Below are 13,110 nucleotides of genomic sequence, written 5' to 3'. Positions count from 1 at the left end.
ATGTGTGTGTGTGAGAAGGAGAGAGAGGGAGAGAGAAATGGATGAGAGACTGATGGCTGAGTGAGGATTGAGACTTATCCCATGGCAGTTCTCCCTAAACTGTCAGCCCTCCGAAAAACCTGGCTCACTCTGATAAGTCACATGCTGTTTGTGGTGAAATGCTCCTGTAATCACAGAGAGATGATGGGGGTCTATCTATGCACAAATACAGTACAAACAGAAAAACAGCCTATATCTGGCTTTCTCTGTGCCGGCCTTTTATTTACTCACTCAAACACACACACACACACACACACACACACACACACACACACACACACACACACACACACACAAACACACACATGAACAATTCATCGACCACTTATCTAGTAACCATGAAATGCTTTTCATCTGTTGCCCTATAGGTCACAATAGGACCGCTTGGTTAAACACAGCCACATGATCTGTCTAGGTTCTGAGGGTGGTGTATCATTCTGATTCCTGCAGCATACTTAGCACACCGGGAGAGAACATTCATGGCATTCGTGAGAGAACAAGTAAATTGTGTTTTTCTCTGAAATTATTTGCATTAATGAACATAAAATCATTTGGGACGCTCAGATTTCATTTAAATGTGGGTGTAATTAAATTAAACACTATAGAGATCTCCCGCAAAGGCGATTGGCACGTGTGCTTCTTTTTCTACAGTGCATTCTACCGCATTTTCAAATCAAAGGAGCGACAAAAAATGTAATGCCAGTGATGTAAGATCGCTCTTTGAATCCATTTGAAAGCTGCTTTTGTGCGGTCCTCTCTCAGAAATAACAGTCTGTAATTCCACATATTTTTCAAAGTCGTCAGCGTTGAACGTTCAAAATCCACAGCGTGGTGTATGAAATGTCTATGAAAAGGCAATTCTGACTCAATGTTATTTTATTCTCAATCTCCATCTTTCAGATGGAGTAGCTCCAAATGACATTCAGTCGCATTTATTTGAGATTGAACAGTCTACAATTGTGTCTTTGTCTGTCCTTGACGATGTCTTTGGAATGCGGATGCCCAAAACTACCCACGTAGGAGGCATCTGGCTGCTGCAAGTTGTTGTTTAAAGATGGCTGATAATCATTCTCAAACTGTAAATTATGGTGTTATTTGCATAAGAAAAGAACACTGGTATAAATGTGTTTTTTTCATGCATTAGATTTCAACCACTTATCAACCACATATCTGACTAGTCTTTTCATTGGTTGTGCATGAGAAACCTGCATTGTTAGGGAAGACATGTCGGGGCTGTGACTTAAATAAAGAGCTGTAGTATTTAGAGCGGGATTACCAACTTCGATCACCTAAAGAGCTATGTGCTAAAGGGAGTTTGAAATCCATCGTAAGAGTTTTTGTAGGAATGACTGACACATCCATGGCCTTTTTATGGACTAAGACCCCCGTGTTCCCAAAGCTAAACCACTTGGGGACTACCCTTTAATGCACCAGACATGGCACAGTTTGACAGATAAAACAAAGGCACAGGTTGAGGATTTTTAAAACCAAGGGAAGCAGACAGTCTTGATCCATTCGCCCCGAAGCAGTGGAGAGCACAGTGGGTCTCTTGCCTCCAGACTCTACACACTGGGTTACATCAAACTATGGCCAGTAAAGGGATTTGCTCACAAGCCAGCAGGGCTGCGGCGGGGTTATACACACGACAGGTTTAAACCAGTCAAACACCTTGGCAGCCCCTGAGACGCACTAGACAAGCAATGAAAGATCTAAAAATCTTTATAAGGGGTAAGAGTACATAGAGCGCATGGCCGCTTGGGGAAAAGGATCCCAAATCTGTTTAGTTTATTGAAGTGTTTATTCACAGACATGTTTGTGCTCCAGCTGTTTTCAGTGTAAAAAAGTTGTCATGAAAAAAATGAAGCGTATATCAGCCAGTAAAAACAGTGTGGAAAAAACTCAGAAGTGCATTACATTTCAATTTTGAGTGGTCAAACTGGGGTCCAGCCTAGAAGCATCTAGCGAGGTCTCAGTCTGGATCCAGACAGAGAGAGAATCTCTCTGATCTGTCCACTCTTTGGCTGAAGATGAACTTGCTTTTAACAAAGCGTTCAGGTACGCATAAGGACTAGCTCACATACCCTGTGCTGTTTGGAGCGTTGGTTGCGCACTTCCTCAGAAACTACCACTAGGCTGACGCAACATGCAATAGGCACATGAATGGTAGGAGCGGCGTAGCGCTAGTATGGGCATGAGACAGAGTCAGGAGTCGGTAGTCGACGTGACGACAATCCAACTACTGGAATCCTCCGAGAACATGTGTAGTACATACTGAAGTATGTTCACCACGCAGCTGGTTGTCCAGGCAAACGTGTTGTGGTTCAACAGCAAGTATATCTCCATCCTTTGCCAACTTGCTTCTTCTTCTGCTGCATGATACACAGTCCAAAACATGAACGTGGTAAGGATAAGCAAAGACGATAAATAACTATAACCTTTACCTATTCATTACTATGCAATGTTCTTGTTCTGGACCAAGTATATTCCCTCATAGCACTGCCACTACCTTATGGCAGTGAATCTCTCCCCCCCCCCACAAAAGGGCGTTGGCCCGAGGATGGTGACAAAGACCTCAAGGCATTGGTCAATGGCAATGGAACATTTGCCAGGACAAGTTTGACCCATTTAGGCCTGACCATGCTGGACTAACCCTAACCCTGTTGCCAAGGGGCGTTAACGTGAATTCCAGCACCCAAGCTTTCCCAGAAGCACATTGCATCAGCTTCACTTACATCATAGCTGAAAAGATACAGTGCAGTGGTTGGATTTGTCCGAGGTCACCAATCAAGGGAGTACACAAGAATGCTCCGATTGTGCACAACAACGATTTCAACAAATGTACTTTAGCTGGAATACAGCTCTATCTGAGAGCATTTATTTATCTGTTAGACTTCACGTAAAACTGTAACAGTGCTTATAACCTTCGTAGCAAGAAAGTTGCACTCTACCCAACAATCTCAAGGTAATCTCAAGGAACTTACTCGGTAAACCTTTTATCGCAAAGGCACTATCTCTTCTTACTGCACTCCAGGTTGAAGTGTGATGACCATGTAACCACAGCATACAGCGTTCTCTCTCTGTGGGGCACTTACACTCTGTCTGCTGAGAGATTTTCTCAGCAAAATGCAGTCCAGCAAGACGTTCGCTCCCCCACCTTAACCATCGTTTTATTACACCTGTTCAATTTGCACCTGCTCCAGGAAGCTAGAAAACATTTCCATGCTAATTGCAAGATGCATTCTCAGCCGCACTTATCACGTTCCCAAGCAGTTAGTGGCACACTTGACTGATTACACACAGATGACAGGCAAAGTGCACTTCCTGAATATTGTGCCTTTTCGGATAAATAACACGTGTCTCCGGGTGCAGAGGGCGCCTGCAACGAAGCGTAAAAAGGAATGAATGCAAACCGACTTATCCATATGTAGCCGAGCAGCGATTGGAGGGTTGAAGTAAAGAAAGAAAGAACTTGCTCCCTGAAACCGCGATTGAAGTGAAGGCCAAAAAAATCGGCTTTGTTTACTGTTTCCTTGTAAGGATTTTTGGATAGTACGCTCCAACGAGGTGTTCTCCTATTATGGGCTTGATCAACTTTACTCCAGTTAACATTTTGAAAGTCTTGAGCGATTTCTCATACTTAGTCAGACAAGCCAAGCCCACAGGAGTATTATACTTGACTCCCCGTGCCTCTAATTAAACATGTGTATTACTGGATGTCATCACACCAAAGTGCTCATTCTGCCTCTCAAATCCTCTCATGTCTTTTGTCAAAAGAACAATAGCTTTGTCTTCTGATTGACTCGCTCCCATAAGATTCCACTTCACACTCGGCACGCGCACTCCCTCGCTCTCTATATGTATTGATGCCGATATGTAACAGTTTTCACCCTCCTCATTTTCTCCACACTCCCACCGTGCCAGCTTTGATATGCAGATGCGAGTCTCATCCCACAGCCCCGCCCACCTCTGCTTCTACCGATTCCCTCTCTGCCTCTCCAACGCCAACCTGCTCCCTTTACATCGGAGGCTCAAAGTGAAACACCAGATGATTGAGATGAATTGTATGATTCGAGTCACAGCGTGTCGGTGTAGTGTTTTAATATATAATATTGCCTGTGATTTATGACTGCTTAGCATACATTTTGCTTTAAATTGATCTCACTCTGCTCAGCCAAACTCCAAGTGGACACGGTGAGTGGATCGTGCAAATTGCCATCATGAAATTACAGATAACACAATGTCACGCAAGCATGTGTCCGCCTTACGAAGTTGCATGTGTTGATGTGAACGTTACGGCCGAGAACAATCCAATTATAACGTGATTGCAAACGTTGCTACGTGTAAAATATGAAAAACAGAATCCAACTGGCAGATGATGTAAATGTAGATATCTGGTTTCCATTTAAACATTTTCTTTCAGTGAACTGACAGCAGATGCAGGCTAATTACAAGCTATTTTTTAAAGCACTTTATATCCCTCAGATGTTTAAATGCTCTCCATCCAATTTTCAGATCAGATGACGAAAAAAACACTTATTTCTCCCTGTAGTCACGTCCCTTTTATTTATAGTCTATGTTCAATTTAGTCCTTTGTGCTTCAGTATGTATAGTAATAACATCTTGCCACTCATGGACTTGCACGCACACACACACACACACACACACACTACGGACTGCACAAACCAAATGACTATGGTTGAAGGCAAGAGGAAGTGGGGTGCTGGGACATTGATGATGGCCATCTATCAGTCCTGAAGAGTACATTTTTGGCCCCTGTCACATGAATCACAGCATCCCTCAGACACACACACACACACACACGCACACGCACACACACATACACAGACACACACACACACTGTACGCACATACAGAATGGAATCCCCTATATGAGGATTTAAATTGAATCTGCAGAAAATAGCAGCAAGCCAGCATTCAAACAGTAACGGTCATTATACCCAGAGAGAGACACAGGTAACAACACACATGTACACACATTACACTGACATGCTGATGCACTACAGTAGACTGGTTCCTATTGATGTCAGTCAAATTTGAACCGCTGAATGGCCCACAGTAAAGGTCACAGAGCCCAATCCGAAATAGTCCCCTTGGAAAAATCTGCCTGAAGTCGACGTGCGTTACAGTTATTAGTTTTAGAACAAAAAGGACCTGAGGACAAATGTGTGTGTATCTTTTGGACATGATTTTCTCTTCAGAATCAAGTATTAAGAAGCAAAAAAAACAAGTGGTGGTTTTGATTTTGATGTTAAAATACAATACAATAATACTAATATTTGAAAACAGATATAATATCTTTCTCTTTCATTGTCTAAATGGCAAGAGTGAAATAAAAAAAAGTTTTGATTTTCATATTGTATTAAGTACAGTGTATATAAGTGCAACAAAAAGGAAAAAAATAAATACATTTTTCATTTCTGAGCCCAGATGTGGTTTTTTACAAGACAAGAGCCACACATGTAGGATTTCCAGTGTCCCAGACAGTTTAGCCAACAGTTTTGTTAAAACTTATATGGTAAAATCAGCCACTGAATGATAAAGTGTTATTATCTTTTGCCCTTTTTTGGCCACTACAAGCTCTGCCCCGTAACATCACGAGGAGATGTGGATCAGTAGTCAAATTCCACTGTATCCATCAAGCAACAGGTGGCACACTTGCAATCCTACCTTTGACACTTTTGTCTTGTAAATTATGGAGGAATAAACCTGGCAAAATCAGAAATACTTAAAGAGAGAAATAAATGGCTCAATAGAAAAAATACAAAGCCACATTAAAATGAATGAAAATAAATTTATGTATTGTCATTAATTAATTCATAAAATGATAGTTATTTCTGCTTTAATTTGTCTGTTTGTTCATCTGCCTTTGTACTAATTTACTTTCCCATTTAATTTTTCATTTTGTTTATTAATTTTTTTTAATTTGAATGTATTTTTTATGTATTTATATATTATGTTTTTTTTTTCTGTCTGTATTTCTGAATTATTTACCATTGGCATATATGCCCTATTTATTTCCACTTTTTTTTTTTTACTTTTCTGCGTGCATCGAATCAGTCTGTGTTAGTGGTCTCAGAATACTAATGAGACAGGCTTTTTTTCAGTTCACTTCTACAGTGTTCTTATGTTTTGTTAAAATGACAGTCATTGGACCATGAACAAGAGAAACGCCTCGTTCTTCAATTGTACATTTTAGTATTTTCAAACGAAAAGGAAATTATCGCTTGGGTTTTTGGGGGGCTTTTATACCGGTTTCTGGAAAAAAAGAGCAAATAACCAAAAAATACACTTGTCCAGAATACTGAGACCAGCTGCAAAAGGGAACCCTACCCAAATGATAGAATTATAATTGCTTTGCTATCTCATACAATTACATTGCTTTTTCCTGAATGCCATAAGGAGGAACAAGCCCTCTTATTGTTTGTTTTGGTAACGTCGCTCAAAATAAAAAATGTATCACACACAGCACTCCAGAGTCCTTTATGAATCATGTGTTCACCTTTGATAGACAGCCACGCTGCCCTTATTATTCCCCTTCTCACCAAACAATTAAAAACGGCAAGAGCGAACCACAGTGATCAACAACTGGGAGTTTGGCTAGAGACGAATGAGAAGCCGCGGTTGAAGATGAGAAGGAAAAAAAAAAAAAAGACGTTTCACCTGCTCTGTCACTCTGTTGCTTTTCACAACAAGGAAAAGATACTGTAAGAAAGAAAAAGCGAGACAAAACCGCTTTTGATAGGCACACTCCTCGTCGCCGCTCACCTCGCAGGAAAAAAAAACAAACGAGAAGACACCACAACATGAATAATTTGTGAGTCTGGCAGCCCACAAGGCTCGCAGGCATAAACACAGCCACATCTCCATGTTCCTCTGTAATTTTCAGTAATTATCTCCTTGGTGCACACGCGGTAGCTTCGACTAGGTAGTTGAGTCAACAAAACATTATAAGGCAATTTCTTTCCACATAATGAGTAGCCACGAGACGGCGAGCCAGACTGTCGGGGTGAAGGGGTTAAGCTGCTCAAGGTTGATGAGGACTCTTCTTAATCCTCCCCCTAAAATAAGTCGTGTGCTTGCTCTTTTTTTTTTTAGTTTAAAGCTCCGGATATTTAATTTAGATATTACATTTTTTTTTGCTTCCTGTGAATGTGTGTGTGGGTGTGTGGGGCAGACCTACAGAATGTCTTTGAAAAGACTTTCACATACTCAGATGCGCAGATAATAGTATCGCATATGTAAATTCATAATCAACTAAATGCCAAACACAAGAGAGTGTAGTTGTGTTTTTATAGATTATATATGGATTCTTAATGTGTCTGGCTTGTTGACGCAACAAATTACTGCTACTCCAGGCTGCAACACTGACTACAAGGACGTTAGTTGCTAATTCATGGCAGTGGGTATAGATTAAAAGGTCACCCCACCATTTTTATGCATGAAGGTCACTTTACTAATACCACTCAAGCTGTTATATTGTATAATAGTCTAGAGGGTCTCAAGTTTTCTTTAGCTGAGTTAACCCCTAATGGTGTCATCGTTGTTATCTTAGACTTGGAATCTATCATTTTTTTTTTTTTTTTTATAAAAAGCCTTACAAAGGCTTAAAAAATGGGGTTGTGGGCAGTAGCGTAACAGCATGGTGATAGGCCCAGGTGAAAATATTTTTTTTGTGCCCCTACCCCAGCCCTAAACACAAGCGCATGTTCGTGCTCACTGCACACATACACACACACACACACACAGTCACTTGAGAGAACTGCTATTGCCGGGGTGGACTGGCCATCGGGGGTACTGGGATTTCTCCCGGTGGGCCGATCAATAATGGGCTGGTGGACGGCTGTCATTTATTTATTTATTCTTCTGTGCCTTGCCTTGGTAACTACCGTATCTTACCAAATAATAGCCGGGTTTCAATTAACCGCAGGGTCCCTTTAAACGCCGGGTGCAGGTGTATATTTGGATAAATAACCGCCGGTTCCAAATAAATGCTGAGTCTAATTTATTCTTTTAAAACATCAAGGAGGAAGACGTGACCACTGACACTGCACATTTTTCTTCTTAGCCTTTTTCACGTGTTGTGCTGCTTTCTGTCAGTCATCACATTGATGATCGTCATGGCTCCGGTGCAGCAAAAAAAATAATAAGTACGACTTGAAATTCAAACGTTCTGTCTTAAAATATGCAGAGGAAAACTCGGGAGAAGCAGCCGCTAGACGTTTCTCTGTTGACCCCAAGAGAGTGAGAGATTGGCGAAAAAATCAAACTGAGCTTCAGCGTCTGTCCGAGGAGAACAGAAACAAGGCCAGGCTGCCTGGTGGAGGGAGGAAGAAGGCTAGCGAGGAGCTTAAATTAAACATGCAGGACTGGGTTATCAGCAAACGGGCACGCCAAGAGAGAGTGTCCCGCAAAATGATCAGGGCGATGGCGAAACAAATGTACGCCACCGTGAGTGACAGCAGAGATGAGGAGTTTGGAGTGCTAGTTGGCTAAATCATTTCGTCCGCCGCAACAACGTCACTTGCAGAAGATGCACAACTATTGCCCAGAAGGATGCCAGAGAGTTCACAGAGAAGCCGGCGAAGTTTGTGACATTTTCATCCCGGATTTTTGAGAGGAAGGAATTAAACGCCTGTCCCAAATTGCCGCCTGGTCCCAAATAAACGCCTGATCTGTTAAGTGATTGAAACAAATAAACGCCCGGCTATTATTTGGTATTGTACAGTATGATAACTCTCTCGGCCCGGGGAGAGAGACGTGTATCGGCTTGGCCCACAGTGCTCAGCTGCAGACACAGCAGAGAGGTGACAAGATGTGACTCATCATGACTGACAGGCATCAAGGTGATTGGACAAATTATCATTTCCTCCTCCCATACCAGCCAATCAGCGTTACCTTACCGACCCGCCCCCCAGCTATTCCATTCACAAAAACAGGGGCCTGTGGCAATTCTGGACAGCTGGATTTATTTATTTTTTCTTCCTTCATGGGCCCCTGAACGGCGTCTGGGCCCCGGTGCAGCTGCACCGGTTGCACCGCCGATACTTATGCCACTGGTTGTGCGATCTGAAAAACAGGCTGTTTTATAAGACTGGGAGGTCCTATTAAAAAGATGCTTTCAAGTTGCAGAATGGGAAGTGTAGTTAAAACCTGTAATCTGGAGAGAGAAAAGCCCCTTAATGTAGCTGTAAAAGCGCAGAGTGTATTGCAGTGAGAGCACTGCGAGGGTCCGGACCACATCTGGAGGTGGTCGGGTCTAATGTGAAATCCATACAGTTTGCTATCTACGCATCCTAGATACCATCTTAGCATTATCTACAGCCAACCATAGGAAAAGCTACAGGTAATTCCTTCCAAGAGAGCAGAAGTACGTCTGAAGAAAGCTTATTAAAGGGGCTCTGCAAACAATTTGTAGCAATCTACGTGCATTAATCACTTTTTTTATTGGCCATGTGTGCAGACTGTGACATTGTGACACGAGAAATGAGACTTCCCCGTCTCTCTCGGTTGCCTACACAAGCCTGTGGGTGATTTGTTTAATGCTGCCATACCGTGGATTTCTTTTGTGAAGGTCTCGGGTTGGATTCTTCGCATTAGTCCCCTCTCACCAAGTTTAAAGAAGGTGTCAGCTAACAGGAACTAACATAAAACCAAAGTTCAACAGATCCCCTTCAAGACCAACATGTAAATTCATTAACAATGATGTCATGATTAGATGTCATTGTGAAGATACAGTAACATACACCCAAAACAAATGTATGTATATCAAATCTCAAATTCAGGTTATCTCAGCCTCATTATTGACAAGTCTTAGTTTTTTTTTTTAATGTTTGCTAGTCTCTGACAGCGTCGTCAGAAATATCAAAGTGTCGCTAAATTTCGATGCTGAAAATCTGAAACAGTTTCTCTCCAGCTGTGAGTCGACACACACACACATCGCTGCAGTGTCCGCACAGGTCCGCCTCCTCACACTCCTCTGACTTGTTATATTTATCTTTTAATTTAAAAAAGGAAAATGTGAAAAATGTATGCCCTCAATGTTTCACAGCGGCATCCACTATTGATATTTATCAAGGTATTGTGTTGAGGTTTAAATTTAATTCATTTTTCAATGTTTTAACCCCTTCTAAGTGTTTTTTTTTTTTTTTAAGCGTGCATGGTATGCAAAGAAATCAAGACATCAAGTCCTTACACTTACCGGCGGGGGTCTTTCCTTTGATGGGGTCTCATTTCCACTGGGAATTTCTGAGACATGTTCCCATCACTTTTTTAAAAGTGTTCTGAAGATTAGAGTTGCACCATGAAATGTTAACAAACAAATAGAGAACACTTTGCTCTCCATCAGCACCTGCTGTTAAAACCGGCTGCTGCTGATTGCGGTGTAAAATGTGAGTTTTCAGGAGATAACACGGAAAGTCGGAGGAAAACAGTTATTGTTCATTGGATAGTGATCAGCACACTGTTATATCAGCATCCATGATATCGCGTATCCACATTGTAAGACATTGACATGCGCAGTCTTCCCATGACATCGCCCTAAATGTCATATGTCAAGGACAATTTAATCAGTTTTCTGTTTCTTTTCCTCTGAGCTTCTCTGTTCCCACCACCTTTTCAACACAAAAACACGTCCTTGCTTGGTTGGCTTAATTTCTCTGGAAAATGCAACACCCCGTGCTACTTGTTTTACATGTGTTACTTCATGCACCGGCAGGCCTCGTGTCAGGTGGAGCAATAACCGAGTGTCGAGGCTTCTCCTTGATCTACCGCGGGTCGGATCGCTACTTATTAGCACTTCGTTTTAAACGGCAGCATCTGCCGAATGAATAAATATGAATGTGAATTAGTTAACTCTCACATATTTTGATTCATTCATTAACAGACTCGGTGCTCACATGTTAACAGCAAAATTGTAACAAAGGAAAAAAAAAATGTGTATTCGTCTCGCTGCAGCAGTCGACTTCCTGGAAAGTTTGGAGCCTTGTTCACAAACTGACGCCTTTGCAGAATTTAGCAAATAAGATGCACGTGTAAAAAGGGCGGCTCGGAAAGCCTTGGTGATTCCTACATCTTTGCGACTTAGTAGACATAAGGTGAAGCACGCCGGGGAGATTGCGGAGGCTTTGCGCGTGTGTGCTCAGACATTCGAGTGGGCTCGTGTTTACCTTTGTGTGGGCTCGTGTTTGCCGGTGTGAGTCAGCACACGTGCATACGTGTAAGCCTGATCATTCCTGAGGCAGCCACACTCCCTGCCCAATAACTCACAAGCCAAGGCAGGACCTAATAGACCCCAGCCTAATATCAGCTAATGTCAGAAAGGCTTAGAACTGGCTACCTGCTGTTTGACTGGGAGAGAGAGATAGGGAGAGAGGAAGGATGAGCGAGAGAGGCGGATTGGTGGAGGCAGCGATAACGGGTTGAGACGGAAAATGAATAGGGAACTGAATAGAAAGAGAAAAACTCAATCAAAAGAGTAATGTGGAGGAAAGGGGTGGTGAGCAAGACACGAGGGAAGAGTAAGTGCAAGGGGAAAAACAGCTAGAAGAGCGGCACCGAGCGATGCTGAACTGTGCACATAGGTGTAGCTCAACCATGCAGGAGAGTGGATGGATGCAAACCAAGAAGTCAAACCATTCTGTGTTAACCCTTAAAGTCTGCTATATATTGAGAGAAAATATTATTTTCCCTCATGTGGGTCACCTGATGTCTTCTGGCATTAAAAACAAATCATTCGTCCTGATATTTTCAGTGCAAAAACTGTGAGACAGTTGACTTAACCAGTCAGAGTCTCACATGGTCATTAAAAGTGTGGTTCTGTCGGCCGATCGTAGGGGCCACTGTAGGCACCCAGGCACAGTCACTTAAAGAGACTGGACATGGAGATAATGGGTAGATGTTCTTTATTGTCTGCTAGGGAAATTAATTTTGTTCAGGTCAGTCAAGACAGTAATATACAAAACAAGACAGAACAAGACAGTAATATACAAAACAATCACAGTAAAAAAACAAGATAAGTCCACTTTACTGTAATTTCGTAATTGTTTGAGCTATGAATTATGTCCATAATAATATTTCTGAGTTTGTATTATTACCTCAGTATTTAATTTAACTTTTCGTCCACAACTACATAGCGCCCCTTTTAAGAAATAACATTTCTAGATATTCTGATATCAAGACGAGGAGAGGATCCTGCTAAGATGACTGACGGATGCCCTCGTTGACACGCAAGCTCACTCCGTCTCATACATCTGAAAAAAAAAAAAGCTTTCTGTCAACGCTAAGCAAGTTAGCCTTGGTATGTTGGTGCATTATGGCCACAGTAAACAAGTGAGAAAAAGAAAAAAGTAAACAGGCACGGTAAGCTAAAAGTACACTATGTAACATTCTTACCGTAAAATAACAGCTTTAAAATCATTTTGATGGCTCAGTTACTTGTTAAAGGGTGAATGGTGTCTGGTGTCACAGCGTTACATACATATTTACTTCAACATATCAGTTTTCAACACATTACGTTGATATGACCTGATGAGTTTAGTTTGTATTTAGCACCTACATTACATCTGACAAACTGTTGCAGACCTGAGATGTGTATTTATGACAGTGGTGCTTCAAAAACTGTACTGGGCGCCAAATCACACACAAATCCCAGATTTAGACATACCGTCGCTTTAAGAATAGATCAGAAACTGTGTCAAATGTACTTGCTTAAAACCTGACAGAGTTGTAAAGTGTTTAAAAAGAAGAGGATGGAGTGATCAAAGGGTCACAGTACAAAGAATATAAGAATATGTGCACTAAAGATTTGTGTTGGTGTAATGTGTCAGCTTGGATATGGAGGCTTTAATGTAACGTGTAGACTCCAGAGTGCAGGATGAGAGCTGGCGCTAGTGAGGGGTCGGAGGCCTCGTCTCACGAGGGCATCTGATGGAAAGAAGCTGTTCTCGTGGAGGGAGGTTTTTTTTCTGTCAAGTCTCCTGTCTGGGGTGGGCAGGGTCAGCCACAATTTTTCCATCTTCCTTCAATAGAGCCACATCCACAGATTATTAGGTA

At 41.9% G+C, this 13,110-nt stretch overlaps 1 protein-coding gene across 2 annotated transcripts in view; it reads left to right on the top strand.

The window, feature by feature from the left end:
* Positions 1–13,110, top strand: part of astn2 (astrotactin 2) — a 319,763-nt gene that overhangs the window by 220,111 nt on the left and 86,542 nt on the right. The gene's annotated exons all lie outside the window — the stretch shown is intronic.

The sequence above is a fragment of the Sparus aurata genome, chromosome 12, assembly GCF_900880675.1.
Source record: "Sparus aurata chromosome 12, fSpaAur1.1, whole genome shotgun sequence".
Lineage (NCBI taxonomy): Eukaryota > Metazoa > Chordata > Actinopteri > Spariformes > Sparidae > Sparus > Sparus aurata.
Note: the sequence above shows the minus strand (reverse complement) of the source record. Positions and strands in the feature narration are given on the sequence as shown.